The 19,065-nt window shown below is 35.9% G+C and overlaps 1 pseudogene; it reads right to left on the bottom strand.

The window, feature by feature from the left end:
• Positions 1-12,508, bottom strand: part of LOC101349179 (prefoldin subunit 3 pseudogene) — a 103,548-nt pseudogene extending 91,040 nt beyond the window's left edge.
• Positions 12,509-19,065: the final 6,557 nt, after the last annotated feature.

Genomic DNA, 19,065 nt, shown 5'->3' with positions numbered 1-19,065 from the left:
AACAGTTACACACAGGGCTACTAATTTAAAGGTTGGAGATTGGAATCAACCCAGAGGTGCCTCAGAAGAAAGATCTGGTAGTCTCCTTCCAAATGGTCATAGCCATTGAAAAGCCTATGCGTAGTTCTAATATGAAACACATGGGGTCACCATGATTCAGAATCTACTCGAAGACAACTTTTTCTTTTAACTTACTCAAACTTGCTAATGGTCTACCTCATCATATGCTATTACATACTAAATTCACTTGAGATTAAATGCACATCATTCATTATAAAATATTTTAATGAATTAATTTTACTTAACACATACCTTTTCTTGTTCTATTGTGTTAAGAGAAAAAATATATATTTACATTTTTATGTCACTTCCTATGTTCTTAATACAGTTAAGCTATTTTATATTTGTCTTAAGTGTACTTGCACAAATTCAGTATAAATATATAAATTAAGGAATTAAATTACTTTGGATGGGTATATTACTTGCTTTCCTGTATTCTAAATAAGTAATAACATTGCAAAAAATTGAACAATCTTTGTTGTTTTGAATACAGTGTACCTACACATTACCACTGAATCCAACAAAGCTAATGTACAAGAAGTAATTATTCAGTGTACTTTTGTTAAATCATAGATCAATCACCAAAAAAAGAAAAAAGATTATTACAAATATCTAACTTTTTTCCTACAATAAACTTCCAAGTAAGAAAAAAAGGTAAAATAAAATCTATGAATTTAAAAATGACCCATGAGGCATCACTCTCTTTCAGATTTTGTCAGTGTGCAGCCTTCTCTGCCTCCCAGTTTTGGTCTCAGTTTCATTTCCTTCCATTGACCTAAATCACTTCCTTTTTAACTGAAATGTACCTCAGAACTATACAGCTTTGTTATGACTGTAGTAGCATAGTAAGAAAACACTGAGAGAAAATTGTTTGGATTTAAGAGGCATAATCCATATATTTCACAAAGCTCTTAGACTAACAATTTCATGTATTCCAGAAAATATAGAGAATAATTATGATCAGAGTATAGCTATGGCTACAAATAGCTAACTGTTCCAAGGAAAATATCCAGTTACCGACGAACACCGCCCTCACCATCTAGGAAAGGCAATCTCTATGTAAAATTTAATAGTACTCTGATTATACAATTTAATTCTTTGATGTAAATGATGTTAAAACGCTTATAGCCTCACTGAGTTTGAATTATGACTAAACATACTGATTTTTTTTATTTTAATGTTACAATTATCCAAATATGTTTGTAAATACATTTCATTTTCACATATTATCTATCAGCTTTCAAATACTTCTATGAGCAACATATCTAAAGTATGTTAAGAATGACCATTGCATTAGTTAGCTATTGCTGCATAATCAATCAACCCTAACTCAGTGACTTAAAGCACAAAACATCATTATTGCTCATGAATCTACAGCTCTCTTCAGAGATTCTGATGATGTGGGCCATGGTCAGCTTATCTTCACTAGGGTCACTCATGTGTCAGCTACTAGTTTATCAACTGGCTGGCAGCCATATGGTTTAGGATGACCTTATAGACATGCTTGCTGCTTGGGACAACTGGGAGTAAACAATCTTCATGTATCTTATTATCCAGTAGGTTAGCCAGGTTTGTTTACAAAAGAGGGGTAGACTTTTTAGAAGCTGGCAAAGCCTCTCAAGATCTGTGGGGATATGTGCCATTTAGCCATTTAAACATGGTGGCACTATGGCCAACTCCAGCCTCTCAAACGCCCATGCGCAGAACACAGTGAAACGTGTCCGCGATGGAAGAGATTAGGCACGACTTGTTTTTCCAAAACCCACTGTTCCTTTACTAATTGACTTGTTTACTTGAAACCCATTCTTTCTTACCCGAAACTTCTTGTTATTCACCTAAAGCCCATTGTTCTGTGATTTGCTTCAGTGCTTGCTGTATTGACTGAAGTGGGGGTCGACTCCTCAGAGTGACCCTCCTTGGCCCCACTTCTCTGTAAGAGTTGTGGCATTGGTTACTGTCTTCGCCGCTCCGACAGTCGTCGCCGCGCGGACAAAGATCAAGGCTGGGAACTGGAACACGATCATTTCAGCCATGTTCTTGTGGGGAAAGCAAGTTTTAAGGCTAGCCCAGATTGTAGGGCTAGGAAAATAGACTTGAGTTCTTGATGTGAGAAGATGCAAAGCTGCATTACAAAGAACGTGAATAAAACAAACGTGGAGAATCAAAGCCATTTTGAAATCACAAGTAATTATGAAATTGTAATACCATAGTATCATTTTAAAGTATGCAAACAGATAATTTCTAGAGCTGCCAAAAAATCCACAGGGTTTAGATAAATGGATTACAATATTGTTAATTATCTGAATAATAATAAGATTATAATATCAGATCATTCAGGCTACTTATAGAAAAGAAGATAGAAGTGAGATATAGAATTAGACAGTTTTGATAATGGACACAACTCATTAACCAGTCTTATTATCCTTAGCAGAAACAGTGACAAAAGACAGGCAAAAGTATATCAGAAAGAGTAAATATAAATTTGTGGGAGCTATTCTACGTTTAAAAAATAAAAAAGATTTCTTGAAAAATTTCTATCTAACTAACTGAAAGAAAGATTCTAGCCAAGATATTCTAGTAGAGATAGTAACCATGGGCTTTAAAAGAGAGGAGCACAACTCAGAACATTGCAATTTTGCAATAAATTATGTGGGAAGTATGCAGAAAATTGATAAGCAAATGAGTGAAGATATTAAGCAAAAAAGAGTGTATATATATTATTAGTTTCATTTTTTCTGATTAAATCAGCCAAAAATACTCCTGATCTAGAATCCCTCAGGTTCCTTCACACAGGTATGTCTGAGGGTGAGAGGTGCTGAATGACCCAGTGATAACCTGATTAGCAGAAAACCATTCCATTCATGAAATTGTTCTCTTGCTTTAGGCATTAATTCCAGTGAACAGCCATTTAACAAAATGAAAATAAGATATATTCTAAAATGAGAATAAATGAATTTCCTTATTGATTCACATAGAGAAATTCTTAGTCATAAGTCATATGGTGAATGAAATATAACATTATAAAGTACACTATGAAGTAGAGGAACTTTTTTGTTTTATGGACCAAATAGTCTACTATTTTCAGAATTGTTTATGTATCTATCTCATTTTTTTAAGGAGACCCTCACACAACTGTGTTCATTCAAGTTGTTTGTGGGGCTTCTTTACAGGTAAGATGTTATACTGAGCTCAAAATCGTTTTTGAGTAGATCTTACCGAAATAAGTATCATATTATGCAACCAATTAAAAAAAAAATTGCCATCTAGTAGATTCTGACTCATAGTGACCCTATAGGACAGAGTAGGAATGCCCCATAGGGTTTCCAAGGAGCATCTGGTGAATTCATAACACTGACCTTTTGGTTAGCAGCCAAGCTCTTAACACTGTGTCACCAGGACTCCATATTATGTAACAGGAAAGGAAATAAAATTCTGTGTTATATTCAGACATGGATTACTTTATGGTCGTAAAAAGACTTAACTCTTGATATACCCCCATAGCATGGATGAGAAGCTAAACACAGAAGATTCCATATTGCATGGATTGACAAGAAAGGATATGAGGGAAATTTCTGAGTTGGTGCAAATACTCTAAATCTTATTAGGGATAGTAATTACAGAAGAATATGCATATTTTAAATTTCATCTAATAGCATACTTTTGTGCATTCCACTTAATGTCCATAAATGCATAATAATAAATATATATCAGCATATGTGATAAGTATCAAGTAGTAAATAAAAAGCCTAAATATGAAGAACTGTAAACAAATACTGTTCTCTAGTTTCTAAGTTCGATAGTCCTTATGGTATGGGTTAGCAATCTTGAAACTTCTGAGTAGTGATTCTGAGAGTGAATCACGAGTTCAGGAACGGCCGAGCCAGGCTCACCCCTTGTGGTCACTCTAGGTCTTGTCTCTTGCTCCCATACAAAGCACATTCTGATAAAAACAATGCACTGTGCTCTAGGACAGACATCACAAATTAGCAGTTGCCTCCAGGGCAAATGCCAGATTCTTTGCAAATTTATTATCCAAGATTTATATTTTCATGCTGTTTTTGACATCTCATTTTCTCATACTTTCTTTCCAACTCAAGAGCATGGATCCAGAACACCAGGATGTGAATCCTAGCTCAGCCACTTAACAATGATAAAATCCTAAACAAATTATGTAAATCTGTAGGCCTCAGTTTCCTCACATGTAAATTAGGGAACAGTTACAGTATCTGCTTCACGGAAACTACGAAAAATGCGTAAACTCATTTATTTAAAATACTCAGTCCTCAATGTTGTTGGAATAACTGGCCCTTAATATTTCTGGAAATAGAAAGGTTCGATTACTTTTTAAATATAGTAAAGTGGCAAGATTTTAGAATCAAAATGGCGGGGGGGGACAACTACCTGAATTCAACATGAAGTTTTAAATAAATAAATAGAAACAACTTTCCAGAAATCTGAGCAAGGATAATATTAAATCTGTCCATCATGTGGAGTCACTTGATTTCAGAGAAATACACGTATAAAGTTGCCATGGAGTCACTTCTGGCTTATGACGACCCTATGTGTGTCACAGCAGAACTGTGCTCCACAGGGTTTTCAGTGGATGATTTTTCCAGAAGTAGATTGCCTGGCCTTTCATCTGAGGCATCTGTGGGTGTACTCTAACCTCCAAACTTTTGGTTAACAGCTGAGCACCTTAACCTTTTGCGCCACTCAGAGAAACAAAACCTATTTTAATCAGCAAGTATGGTGACAAGTTTCTATATTACAAAAGGAAATAATTCTTCCCTCAAATGCATTTAAATACATCATATGAATAAAAAGCATTTTCTTAACTTCAAAAATGTGAGCTGAAGCTTTCCGGGTTCAAGAATTATTATGATGTTTAAGGCTTTGAACGTTTGGAATAAGACCTCTTGGATTATCTGTCACAGTGATTAAAGCAGTTTAAATATTTTATGTAACATAAAAAAGCCTCAACTTCTACAGTATATCATATTCCCTAAGAGCCACTTTTCTAAAAAAGAAAGTATTTTTGAAGATTTAATACCCATATTTGGAAAGCATGATCTTATCTGGAAAATTGTCACATGAAATAATTGTGTATTATTCTAACAGCATGGTGAGATGGGACCAATAGACATCTCCAGTTATCCATTTGAGATTTCAAATCAAAGACACTATTAAAGTAGTTTTAAGAGAAAAATGATGTAAAATATAAATCTCAAAAGCATCAGTTCATAGAAACAAAAAGAAGAAAAAGGTGATTTATTGCTTTCCATTTTGCTGTGACATATTTTGTCATTTAGCAACATACACGTATCTTTTTTTTTTTTGGCACATACAGAAGTCTAAGGGTAAGAAAATTTGCAATCTGAAAGTAAAAAAAAAAAAGAATCCTTGAATTAAGATTTATTTCAGATCCGTTGTTAAGGCAACTCAGTCACTGAGTTTGACACATACTAGGTGCTCACTAACTATTCTTAAATGAGTTCAACAATAAATTATCATCAATGAGTTGAAGAAGTGACTTTTCTGAGCGCTGCTACTTTCATAAATTCCATGACATTCCTAATTTGTACTCTGTTAATTCTATTTAATCCTAGTTTGCTACTCTTTCATTTTACATAATGACACATATCTGTGATATCTGTAAATTTCTTGACAGTAGTTTTCTAATCAACCAGTTAACCCTTCTTTCTTTACTCATTTAAATCTTAAATAGTTTTCATTAGTTTCCAAATAACACAGATTTTTTTTTTTTTTCACAAATTGTGATCTTTGAAGTTATTCTGTTGACTGTTCTTACCTCTTTTCAGCATGGTATTTCTAAAACTCATTCCATATATGGTCCAGTTCTTTATTATAGTATTAATAATTATATATTCCTTACTTATATGTTCTTCCTCTTTAACAGTGCTATTAAACTCTTGACCAAGTGTTTTAAACTGCAGAGGAATATTGTATATTTATTTATTTATTTCAAGAGCTTTTTATGTGTACATTTCAACTACTTCATTACATATGCAACTATAAAATCTAGCCTTCATAAACTATGCACTTACCTATGTTCCCCCTCACCCCCCACCCAAGTAACTTCCACAGTAAAAGTCATTCTCTTTTGTGGCATGAGGCCTACAAGTGGCAACAGATGCACTCACAGGTAATGAATTACAAGGCTTCAGTTTGGCATTGCTAGTCAAGAGTTTCCTCTTTAGGAGATGTCACTTTTTGCACTCAACAAGCTTTCCTGCTAAATTAATCTTTGGTTGGCATTTTTTATGTCTACTTGAAGCTAGCTTGCCACTTTCTCAGTATGGCACCATGACAACCTAACAGATGGGCCTAAGGACATGCATGCCAGATGATCGGAATGACAACCAGGTTTAAGCATTGTGGGATAAATTCCCATCCTCAAATACTGAAATAATGACCCACACCAAATATCTGTGCACTAAAAATAAAAATTGAGAAAGTGTCTACCATTTCAAACTTATATAAATTTTAAAATACTTTTTTTAAGTATATTTCCAAATTAAGGACAAATCACACTCAATATTTACATCTACATATATGTCTATCCACCTACCAGTTAAACAAAATTGAGGGCAAACTCAGTATCCCAAGTGTCCTTACGGTTACAGAGAATGTTAAAGACACATACCCTTAGATGAAATATTGAAGTATCCAAGGTTAGTGTTATCATAACAAAAAATATCTCATGTGGGTGGCTTTAAATAACAGAAATTCATTTTCTGACAGTTCTGGAGGTTTGAAAGTCTAAGTCAAGGTCTTGCCTGTGTCAGTTCCTTCTGAGAAACTCTCTGGTAGTTTCTGGTGGCTGCCAGCAATTCTTGGCATTTCTTTGCTGCTTAATAGATGTATCTTGGATATCTTCCCCTGTGAATGTGTCTGTATCTATGCCGATCTTTTTACAACATACCACTGAGAAGGGATTAAGTTTAGGATACACCCTACTCTGTTAGGACCTCATAAACATAATAATAAAAAAAAAAACCTATCTCCAAACAGGGTCATATTCACAAATACAACAACAACAACAACAAAAAAAAACAACCTGTTGTTGTTGAGTTCATTCCAACTGATGGTGACCCCATATGTTACAGACTAGAACTGCTCCAAAGGGTTTTCTTGACTGTAATCTTTACAGAAGCAGATTTCCAGGGCTTTCTTTTGCAGCACTCCTGGGTGGGTTCAAAACTCCAAACTTTAGGTTAGTAGTTGAGCACAAACTCTTTATGTCGCCAAAGGACCTATGCAGAGGTACAGGGGGTAAGAATTAAACATATGTTTTGGAGGGACACAATTCGATCCATAACAGTCAACTACCTGGTTTCTTATTCAATCTTCTTTCAGACGTCTTATCGCAGTTACTGACCAGTTTTCTTTCTACCCATTGGATACTGTACATGTTCTGGCTCTTGATTTACTGAACTCTAGATTATTCACTTTTCCTTATTCTTTACTGCCTATCTTTTACATAATTCTATCAGTCTGACTTTTAATTCTTGTGATCACCCTGATCTCTAAAAACCATTATCAGTCTGGTTGTATCCATTTTAATTTATGATTATTATATTACAGGGTTAACTTTCCCTTTGAATTGAGACATGCTTAGTCATAGGATCCAATATTCAGCCAACTTCCATTTCTAGTACTTTGTTATGTCTTTACCTCAGTTCTACCTTCTCTATTCCAGTTTTGGACCTATTGTTATTTTTGTAAAGAAACTTCAGGTTTATGTATCTCCCAAGCTTAGTAGATAAATTAAAAACAAAATTTCTAAAATGTGAGTGGATTAATGTTTGAAAGTAATATCACTAAATGTGAATGTGGTGTTACAAATTTGAGTGAGTTTTTGTGAGTTTCCATCAAGTTGGCTCTGATTTAACTGTAAGTTGGCATGTTTGAGTCCATTTTTTTACAGCCATTGTGGAGTGCGTTCCAACCTAGGGGAATCATCTTCCAGCACTATATTGAAAAATATTCTTTATGATCCATAGAGTTTTCATTGGCTAATTTTCAGAAGTAGATTTCCAGGTCTTTCTTCTTAATCTGTCTTAGTCTGTAAGCTCCTCTGAACCTGTCCACCATGGGTGACCCTGCTGATATTTGAAATACTGATGGCAGAGCTTCCAACATCATAGCAACATGCAAGTCATTACAATATGACAAACTGAAAGACGGGTGGAGGATTTGCTTCTGAGGGTAGAAGAATTTAAGAGTTCTATGATTTGACTAGGTTTACACAATACAGATGAAACTAGAAAATCTAGGCTTTTAGACAATTTGGAACTAAAAACATTTCCGTTAAAACATTGTTTTGGGTTAGCCTGACATCAGTGTTTTACTGGCCTGAATCTTCTCAGCATTGAACTTGGATTTCTACTGCGCTTTCACAAAGGTTTACAATGTAGTTAAAAAAGAATTTGTATGGCAATTTAATCTCACATTATACTTTTAAGAAGCTAAGGTTGCATGCTATTTTATAGGTATATAAGTAAATCTAGAAAGCGTAAAGGTTTCCTGTAAAGTCATTCAAGGCTTTGTAAGAAGGCTTATAACCCTTCTTTCTTCACACCTTCTGCAGATTCTTTCCATTACACTTACATATGCAGCTTATACTTAAATAAATATTGCCGTAAGAATAGTCAACTTCTATCAACTAAATTAAGTTCTCAAGTCTCCTGATAGTCTGGCATATAAATATTGCTTGGTAAACCACAATATATTTTCCCTAAAGATCATTTAAAATTATTACATAAGTGGCAATTAAATAATTCCATACGTAACAATTTAAAGCACAGTCACCATTTACAAAGACAGAATGAGTAATGAAATTAGTCAAATGCAGCCTAGTTATGTTGCGGTCTTGACTTCAGTTTCAAGATGAATTCTTTCTTTGAGTTTTGGGAATTTTTAGAGCTTCACCTTTTCCTTCTTTAATTTAGATATTTTTACAATTGTTTATTGCATGACTTTTTGGTTTAGTCAAACATTGTTATACTACAGTTTTATATGAAGATTGTAGAGGGTCAGCAAAAGAGAAGAGACACTCAAGGAGATGGACTGACACAGTGACTGCAACAATGGGCTCAAACATAGCGGTGATTGTGATGATGGTGCAGTACTAGGCAGTATTTCATTCTGTTGTATATAGGGTTGCTATGAGTCGGAACCAACTCAACATCACCTAACAACAACAACAGTTTGAAGATCATACTTAACTGAGACAAAGGAGCTACCTTTCTATCTGATCTAGTCCGACCTTGTGACATTACCTTAGTGCTGAATTGGGCTATTACATTCCAGGCGCTGAGGCTCACCTCTGTAATCTCAGAAGTTCTGTTATTATATTAAGAGATGATCAGAACCTAAAATGGGGTGATTATTTATATTAACAAAACTCTGACTGTTAAAAATTCTAATAATGACTATGAATTATACATATATAGATATATACACTTAAATATGGTGATTACCAATTTTCTCCTTGTGGGCAAACCCACATAGGAAGTCTAATTCTAGTAAGACGATTTCTTACAGAGCTTAGAAGCAGATGTAAACGTCTAGTGTCATCTATAGCCACCAATTTTGCAGAGCTGCTGCAAGGGCTGCAAACTTGTAATAGGATATCCCCTGACCTAGTCAGGACTTTGAGGGAAGTTGGTTTTTGTTTTTATTTTTCCAGTTCTTCCTTATTTCTGCCAGCATTACTTCTGATGGACACACTTTTTGTTTTAGATATGTTAACTTATATTCAGACTCCCCTCAACCCTTTGTTTGTGATATATCTGTCTCCTCTAAGAAAGCATATCTCATTTTGCTGGTTATCTCTCAAAGGGAAACTCACCTCCTCTTCTGGGTGTTCAGGTTGAGAGAACTTTATTGACTAATATAACAGTATCAATGTGAAAAAAGAAAATCCTTTCCTAAATCTGTGTGGCTTACACACCTGTGCCGCCTGACTCATGCTGGACTTTCAACCTAAGCCTCCAGCTCAATACTACCTCATAGTTTCTGAAATTGAATACAATGAATTTTTGAGGCCTTTTAACTTTGGTAAGTTCCATGCTGTCTGGCTATATCACTGCTGGAGGGTAATAGTCTGGTGGTAAACCCTGCAGTCCTAAACACATTGAATTCTTAGCCTAGTTAAATATAATCCTTGTTTTATCTGCAAGACTGAGTCTCAGGTTAGTCCCTCCAGACAGAGGTATCTAGGCCTAATTACCATACATTTACCATAAATTTATCTGTACTGTCCTTTCTTCCTATATCAGGCCCCTGCCATCCTTCTTGCATTGTATTAGTAAGACAGGCACAACTGACACCTGCAGTTTGGGTTTCTAAGCAATTTCTAAAAACCAGGTGCTGGCTTTCACTTTTAATATTTAAAGGCTAACCATAAACATGTCTTTGGTTAATCACACCAGCTTTGATCATTTTCTATCTTCTTTGATCAAGCAAAACTAACTTTATCTTACTGATATTTTTTACTCTGTTTTCTGGGACAAGGGGAAAGGGGAATATTTGTACATAACACCTGATCTTGGGCTCATCTTTTCTATGAATGCTTTAGAGGCCTGATGATATCTTCAATGCCAAGAACAATGTCTATACACTTGTCAGCCCTCATCCCATTCATTACAGGCTGAGTATACCATACCTAGTAATTACCTTTCCATCATGGAGAAATTTCTATCAATGCATTAATTCCTTTGACTGTAACTATTGCCTTTTTTTTATGGATTGAAAAAAGTGACAGCTCTTTTGAAATCCATATATGTGGATGGCATCTGTCCACTTCCTCACCTGTGCAAAGGTGCATTAAGAAATCTAGATGAAAGGTAAAAGTGTTACACATGGATCCATGTTATCTGACTAATTCCTCACCCAGAGGGGAAAGAAAAGACAGAGTTTTAAGATAACACTCCATAGTCTATTTTCTACAGTAAGGATAATAGCAGCTGTCTGCAACTATCTCCCATAGTGGCTGCCCAGGAACAATAATTTTAAAAAATATATAAAGTTCTTTGAAATTCTTAAAGGGAGAAAAACTTGAGTTAAAATTCCAGAGAGAAGTTAACTTACATGTAACAGAACAATTTTGGTATATATTTTTTTTTTTTAATCCTTTCATTTGCTATCTATACTCCTACATTTTTGCTGGTGGAGGACTGCCAGGTTTCCCTTACCTTCTCCTCAACAAAGAAAAGTAAGACACAAACAAAAGCAAGAAACAAAATGTACATATGCAAAGATACACACACACATACAAATAATATTATTAAAGAAAACCTTACAGATTGCTCCAGTCATACGTTCTTATTTATGAGAAGGTGAATCCCATTATTTAAGGAAACAGCTGAAGTGTTCATAGGTAGTATTCATAGAAAATTTATGTTGATCTCAGAACTCACTAACCTTTTTTTTGTCAAAATTCTGGGAAGGAATAACACATTGAGTTATTGTAATTTAGCCAGTTACTGGACAGATTAGTGATTTCTCTCTAGAGACCTAAGAATTGAGATTGTAGAGGCAGAGCCAACATGGCGCTATAGACAGAAGCACCATGCCATTCCTCCACAGCAAAGAACTGAAAAACTAAGTAAAACAGAGACAAACATAAATCCTGGAAACCTGAAGATCAAATGAAGAGATAAAGAATTCAGCCAAGCACCAAAGAGAGTAAGAAACTGAGAGCAAGGAGAGATACAAGTGGAGGTCCCCTATCAGCTAGTGCAGCACGGATTCACCATCTTGGGCTCCTGTTGGAGATCAGTGGACAAGGAGTATGGGAAAGCAGCTTCACAGAGTTCCCAGCAGGAGACAGAGCACCCAGTAACCAGCAATATGTTTTCCCACAACCTACTCTTCTTCTCCCTGCTCGCCCTCCGCCGCTTCCCAGCTGGCTGTGGTTGCTCAGGCAGCTGGAAGACGCCGGCTCCTTGTTGCTTGGATTCACCCTGCTCACACTGGCCGGCTCCTTCAGTGCTATTTCATTGTTGCTGGTGTTGCTTTTTTTGGCTTCTTTTGATTTCTTCCTTGCCTCTCATCTCCTTCTCTTCCTTTCTGTCGAACACCTGGCTCTGTGTGCCATCTTTGTTTCTTCTTGACAGGCTGTGAAGCACCACTCTGCTGGGGAACTGCTTCCCCAGTCGACGACGCCACGTTGGTGGGATCCCTGGGGACTTTTGTTTTGTTTTGTTTGTTTTCTTTTTATTTTCTCAGCTTGGGGGTCCCTTCTAGCTGGGCTGTACTGCGCAGCTTGGGAGCCACTTCAGTAGGATCCAAGGGGGGCATTTCTTTCTTTTTTCCCTTTCTTTGCCTTTTTTCCTTTTTACCTTTCTTCATTTATCAGTTTCTCATCTCTTTTTACTTACCTTGTTTTACTGTCTCCTAAATACTTGGAGCTGTATGCCATCTCTACCCCTTCTAGCCGGGCTGTACTGCACAGCTTGGGAGCCACTCCCCCAGTTTGTGCAGCCTCTCCAGCAGAATCCCTGGAAGACTTTTTTCTTTCTTTTATTTTTTATTTATTTATTTTTTCCTCTTTTCCTTTTTTCTTTTTTGCTTTTCTTCATTTCTCAGTTTCTCATCTCTCTCTGCTTTCCCTCACTTCCCGTCTCCTGAATACCTAGCCCTGTGTGCCTCTCTGCCTCTAGATGGGCTGCGCCCTGAGGCGTAGGAGCCACTTCCCCTGTCAAGAGTAGGATCCCTGGGGACATTTCTTCCTCTTTTTTTTAATTTTGATTTATTTATTTTTTTCTTGTTTTTCCTTTTTATTTTTATCCACTTATCAATCTCTCAACTCTCCACTCCGATGGCAATCTTTCTCAGCAGTTTTTTTGTTTTGTCTCCTGTTTCTTTCTTCTCTCTCTCTTATTTCTTATATACATCTTAGCTCCACACATCACAACCTCCCACCTCCCTACTGCCTACCTGCACCATTTGGTGAACATCACACTCCCAAGCAGCACTGGCAAGCCTACCAGAACCTGCCCTGCACTGACCCCCAGCCTGCCCTGTCAGCCCCAGTACATGCCACAAACGACCCATTCCAGCCCCTCCCCTTCAGCTGGACTAGTCCTGCTGCATGATAGCTGAGTGACAGGCCCTGCCCATTGGACAAGGAAGTGAAAAATATTGTGCTTACAGATGAGCAAACAACAAAGAATGCACAGCACGCCTGCTCAGACATACCAAATAAAACAAAAAAGCAGAATGAGACAAACAAATCTACAATCAATAAACAAAGAAAATATCTACTGAATATCCCAAAGAGAGTAGACAATATCAAAACATATGAAACAAAAGAACAGGATGGTTCCAGTAGGCATCCAAAATAAAACAACAGATGACTTTCCAGCAGAAGAAAACACAGTAGAGCCACCTGATAGGGAATTCAAAACTCTAATATTCAAACCTATCCAAGATTAGAAGCAAAAAGCAGAAAAATGAGGAAAAAATAGAAAAATTCATGGAAAAAGAAGACAAATTCATGGAAAATACAGACCAAAGTAATACAGGAACAAAATGTCAAAACAAAATCACAAATAGAAGCCACACAAAAACAGCAATTAAAAATTCAAAAGATAAACAACAAGGTTTCAGAGACTAACAGTGTCATAGAAGGGCTGAGGAGCAGGTTTGAAACAATGGAAGACAGAATCAGCAAAATTGAAGACAAACACTTGGATACAACCTTGAGGAAAAATCAGAAAAAAAAGAAAAATGAAGCAACCCTGAGAATTATCTGGGATACAATCAAAAGCAAAAATTTGAGAGTGATCCGAGTTCTAGAAGAGAGGGAAAAAATGGAAAACACAGAGAGGATCACTGAAGAATTGTTGACAGAAAACTTCCCTAATATCATGAAAAATGAAAACCTTACCATCCAAGGAGCTCAATGAACCCCATATAGGATAGACCCCAAAGAAAATCACCAAAGTATATTATAATCAAACTCAATAAAACCAAAGACAAACAAAGAATCCTGAGAGCAGTTCAAAACAAACAAAAAAAAAAGTTGCATGCAGAGGGGAAACAATACGACTAAGATCTGATTATTTGGCAGAAACCATGCAGGCAAGAAGGCAATGGGATGACATATATAAAACCTTGAAATAAAAAAACTGCCAAGCAAGAATAATATATCCTGCAAAACTCCCGTTCAAATATAACGGTGAAATTAGGACATTTCCAGATAAACAGAAATTAAGGGACTGCGTAAAAACTAAACCAAACTTGCAAGAATTATTAAAGGGAATCCTTTGATTAGAGAACAAACAACATCAGACCACAGCTTCAATCAAGGATGCAAGATTACACCAGCCAGATATCAACCTAGGAAATAAACTCTCAAGGACTATTAAAAACCAAAAGATTTACAACAGGGAACTAGAGAGGTTCATCTGTAAATGACAGCAACATCAGAATAATAAAAGAGGGAATAAATGATGTAGGTATAGAACTTTCTAATGGAGAGGAAGGTAAGATGATACCAAGTAATAATAAAGGGGTTCAAATCTAGTAATCTAGGGGTAAATTTCAAAATAACCACAAAGAAGGTTAACAAACCTACTCATCAAAATAACAAAGAAAAACATAAAGTCTCAGGAAAAACAAAATCTACAAAAGAAAAAGGAAAAAAAATCCACAAACAAAAGGAATTCAGCACAAGAGACTGAGAGAAACAAACAAAATGTTTGCACCACAAAAAAAAAAAAAAATGACCAAATGACAGCCATAAACTCATACATATCAATAATTACACTGAAGAACATGAAGGGCCTAGAAGCAGCCATAAAGAGATAGAAAGTGACAGAATGGATGAAAAAAACAGGATTCATCTATATGCTGTCTATAAGAGACACACCTTAGAAACAAAGATGCACATTTATTAAAAATCAAAGCACAGAAAAAAATATATCAAGCAAACAGCTACCAAAAAAGAGCAGGGGTGGCAATACTAATCTCAGATAAAATAGATTTTAAAACAAAATCCACCATAAAAGACACAGAAGACCACTATAGAATGATTAAAGGGATGATCAATCATGAAGACATAACCATAATAAATTTCTACACACCCAATGACAGGGCTCCAAAATGCATAAAACAAACTCTAACAGAACTGAAAAGAGAAATTAACAGATTCCACAATAATAGTAGGATAATTCAACACACCACCCTCAGTAGAACATCTAGAAAGAAACTCAGCAAAGATACAGAAGATGTAAAGAGCAAAATCAGCCAACTTGATCTCATAGACATGTATAGAACACTTCACTCAACAGCTGAAGAGTGCACATTCTTTTCCAATGCACGTGGAAGATTCTCCAGCATAGACCACATCTTAGGACAGACAGCAACCGTCAACAAAATTCAAAACATTGAGATAATACAAAGTATCTTCTCTGACCACAACACCATCAAAGTACAAATTAACAGGAAGAGCAAGGAAAATAAATTAATTACTTGGAAACTGAATAACACCTTGCTTAAAAACACTGGGTAATAGAAGAAATCAGAGACAGAACTGAAAAATTCCTGGACTCAAGAATGAAAACATATCATACCAAAACCTTTGGGACACAGCAAAGGCAATACTCGGAGGTCAATTTATAGCAATACATGCACACATTAAAAAAGAAGAAAGGGATAAAATTTTAAAACATTAGCTACACAACTTGAACAAATAGAAAGAGAAAAGCAAAAAAGGCCCACAGCCACGAGAAGAAATGAAATAATAAAGATCAGAGAGAAATAAACCAAATATAGACTAGAGAAACAATAGAAAGAATCAACAAAATAAAAAATTGGTTCTTTGAAAAGATCAACAAAATTGACAAACCACTGGCCAAACTGACAAAAGAAAACCAGGAGAGGACGCAAATAAAACATGAAATGGTGGACATTACAACAGACCCAACTGAAATAAAAATGATCATAACAGAGTATAATGAAAAACTATACTCCAACAAATTTGAAACCTAGAGAAAATGGATAAATTTCTAGAAACACACCACCTACCTAACCTAACACAAAATGCTGTTGAAAATCTGAACAGAACCCTAACAAGAGAAGAGATTGAAAAGTTAATTTAAAAAAACTCCCAACAAAAAAGGCATGGCTCAGATGGCTTCACTGGAGAAGTCTACCAAACATTCAGAGAATAGCTTGCACCAGTACTACTCAAAGATTTTCAGAACATAGAAAAGGAAGCAATACTTCTGATTTCATTCTAGGAAGCCAGCATAACCCTGGTATGAAAGCCAGGCAAAGACACCACCAAAAAAGAAAATTATAGACCAATATCTCTCATGAATATAGATGTAAAAATTCTCAACACATTTCTAGTCAATAGTATTCAGCATCGTATCAAAAAAAATACACCATGACCAAGTAGGATTCATACAAGGTATGCAAGTTGGTTCAACATTAGAAAATCAAGCAACGTAATCTACCACATAAATAAAAGGAAAGAAAAAAATCACATGATCATCTCAATCAATGCGGAAAAGGCATTCAACAAAGTCCAACACCCAGTCCTATAAAAACTGTCAATAAAACAGGAATAGAAGGGAAATTCCTTAACATAATAAAGGGCATCTATGCAAAACCAATGGCCAACGTCATTCTTAATGGAGAGAGGCTGAAAACTTTTCCCTTGAGAACAAGAACAAGACAAGCATGCCCTTTATCACCACTCCTATTTAACATTGTGCTGGAAGTCCTAGCTAGAGCAATAAGGCAAGAAAAAGAAATAAAGGGCATCCAAGTTGGTAATGAAGAAGTTAAACTGTACCTGTGTGCAGAAGATATGATACTATACATATAAAAACCAAAAGACTCCAAGAGAAAACTACTAGAACTAACAGAAAGTTTCAGCAGAGTGGCAGGATACAAGACAAACATACAAAAATCAGTTGGATTCTTATACACCAATAAAAAGAATGATGAAAAGGAAATCAGGAAAACAATACCATTTTTAATAGCCCCTAAAAAAATAAAATACTTAGAAATAAATCTAATCAGGGATGTAAAAGACCTATACAAAGAAAACTACAAAACACTACTGCAAGAAACCAAAAGAGATCTACAAAAATGGAAAAACAGACCATATTTTTGGATAGGTAACATAACATTGTGAAAATAACAATTCTACCCAAAGCAACTTACAAATACAATGTAATCCCAATTCAAAAACCAATAATATTCTTTAAAAAGATGGAAAAACTAACCATTAACTTTATATGGAAAGGAAAGAAGCCCCAGATAAGTAAAGCACTATTGAAGAAGAATAATAAAGTAAGAGGACTGCCACTACCTGACCTCAGAAACTACTATACATACACAGTAGTCAAAACAGCCTGGTACTGGTACAATGATAGACACGTTGACCAATGGAACAGAATTGAGAACACAGATGTAAATCCATCCACCTACGGTCACCTGATCTTTGACAAGGGCCTAAAATCCATCAAATTGGAAAAAAAACAGTCTTAACAAATGGTGCTGTCAAAACTGGATGTCTATCTGCAAAAAAAATGAAACAGGACCCATACCTCACACCATACACAAAAACTTATTCAAAATGTATCAAACTAAACATAAAGCCAAAAACTATAAAGATCATACAACAAAAAATAGGATCAATGCTAGAGGTCCTAATACACGGCATTAACAGGATACAACTAACCAACAACACACAAACTCCAGACGATAAGCTAGATAACTGGGATCTTCTAAAAATCAAACACTTATGCTCATCAAAAGACTTCCCCAAAAGAGTGAAAAGAGAACCTACTAACTGGGAAAAATTTTTGACTATGACAAATCTGATGAAGATCTAATCTCTAAAATCAACAGGAAAATCCAACACCTCTACAACAAAAAGACAAATAATCCAATCGAAAAAAGGGGAAAGGAAATGAACAGACACTTCAGCAAAGAAGACATTATAGCAGCTAACAGACACATGAGGAAATGCACTCCATCACAGTCATTAGAGAAATGCAAATCAAAACCACAATAAGATACCATCTCACCCCGGCATTACTGGCACAAATCAAAAAAACAGAAAATAATAACTGTTGGAGACGTTGCAGGGAGATCAGAACTCTTATGCACTGCTGGTGGGAATGCAAAATGATACAACCATTTTGGGAAATGATATGGTGTTTCCTTAGAAAGATAGAAATAGAAATACCATATGATCCAGCAATCCCACTCCTGGGAATATATCCTAGAGAAATAAGAGTTATCACATGAATAGACATATGCAAACCTATGTTCATTGTAGCATTGTTCACAAGAGCAAAAAGATGGAAACAAGCTAGATGCCCAAATGGATATACTATGGTACATACACACAATGGAGTACTACACAAGGATAAAGAACAATGATGAATCTTTGAGACATCTCACAACATGGATGAATCTGGAGGGCATTATGCTGAGTGAAATAAGTCAATTACAAAAGTTGAAATATTGTATGAGACCACAACTATAAAAACTCATGAGAAGGTTTACATACAAAAGAAACTATCTTTGATGGTTATGAGGGAAAGGAGGCGTGAGGATGGAAAAACACTAAATAGACAATAGATAAGCAGCAACTCTGGTGAAGGGTAAGACAGTATGCAATACTGGGGAAGCCAGCACAACTTGTACAAGGCAAGGTCATAGAAGCTCCATAGACACATCCCAGCTCCCTGAGGGACTGAATTGCTGGGCTGAGGGCTGTGGGGACCATGGTTTCAGGGAACATCAAGTTCAATTGGCATAACATAGTTTATAAAGAAAATGCTCTGCATTCTACCTTGGTGAGTAGCATCTGGGGTCTTAAAAGCCTGTGAGCGGCCATCTAAGAGACTCCACTGGTCTCACCCCTTTGGGAGCAAGGGAGAATGAAGAAAACAAGATACCAGGGAAAGATTAGTCCAAAGGACTAATGGACCACAACTACCATGGCCT

The sequence above is a fragment of the Trichechus manatus genome, unplaced genomic scaffold (assembly GCF_000243295.1).
Source record: "Trichechus manatus latirostris isolate Lorelei unplaced genomic scaffold, TriManLat1.0 scaffold00017, whole genome shotgun sequence".
Classification (NCBI taxonomy): domain Eukaryota; kingdom Metazoa; phylum Chordata; class Mammalia; order Sirenia; family Trichechidae; genus Trichechus; species Trichechus manatus.
The sequence above is the reverse complement of the archived record's forward strand: the minus strand, read 5'-3'. Positions and strand labels throughout refer to the sequence as shown.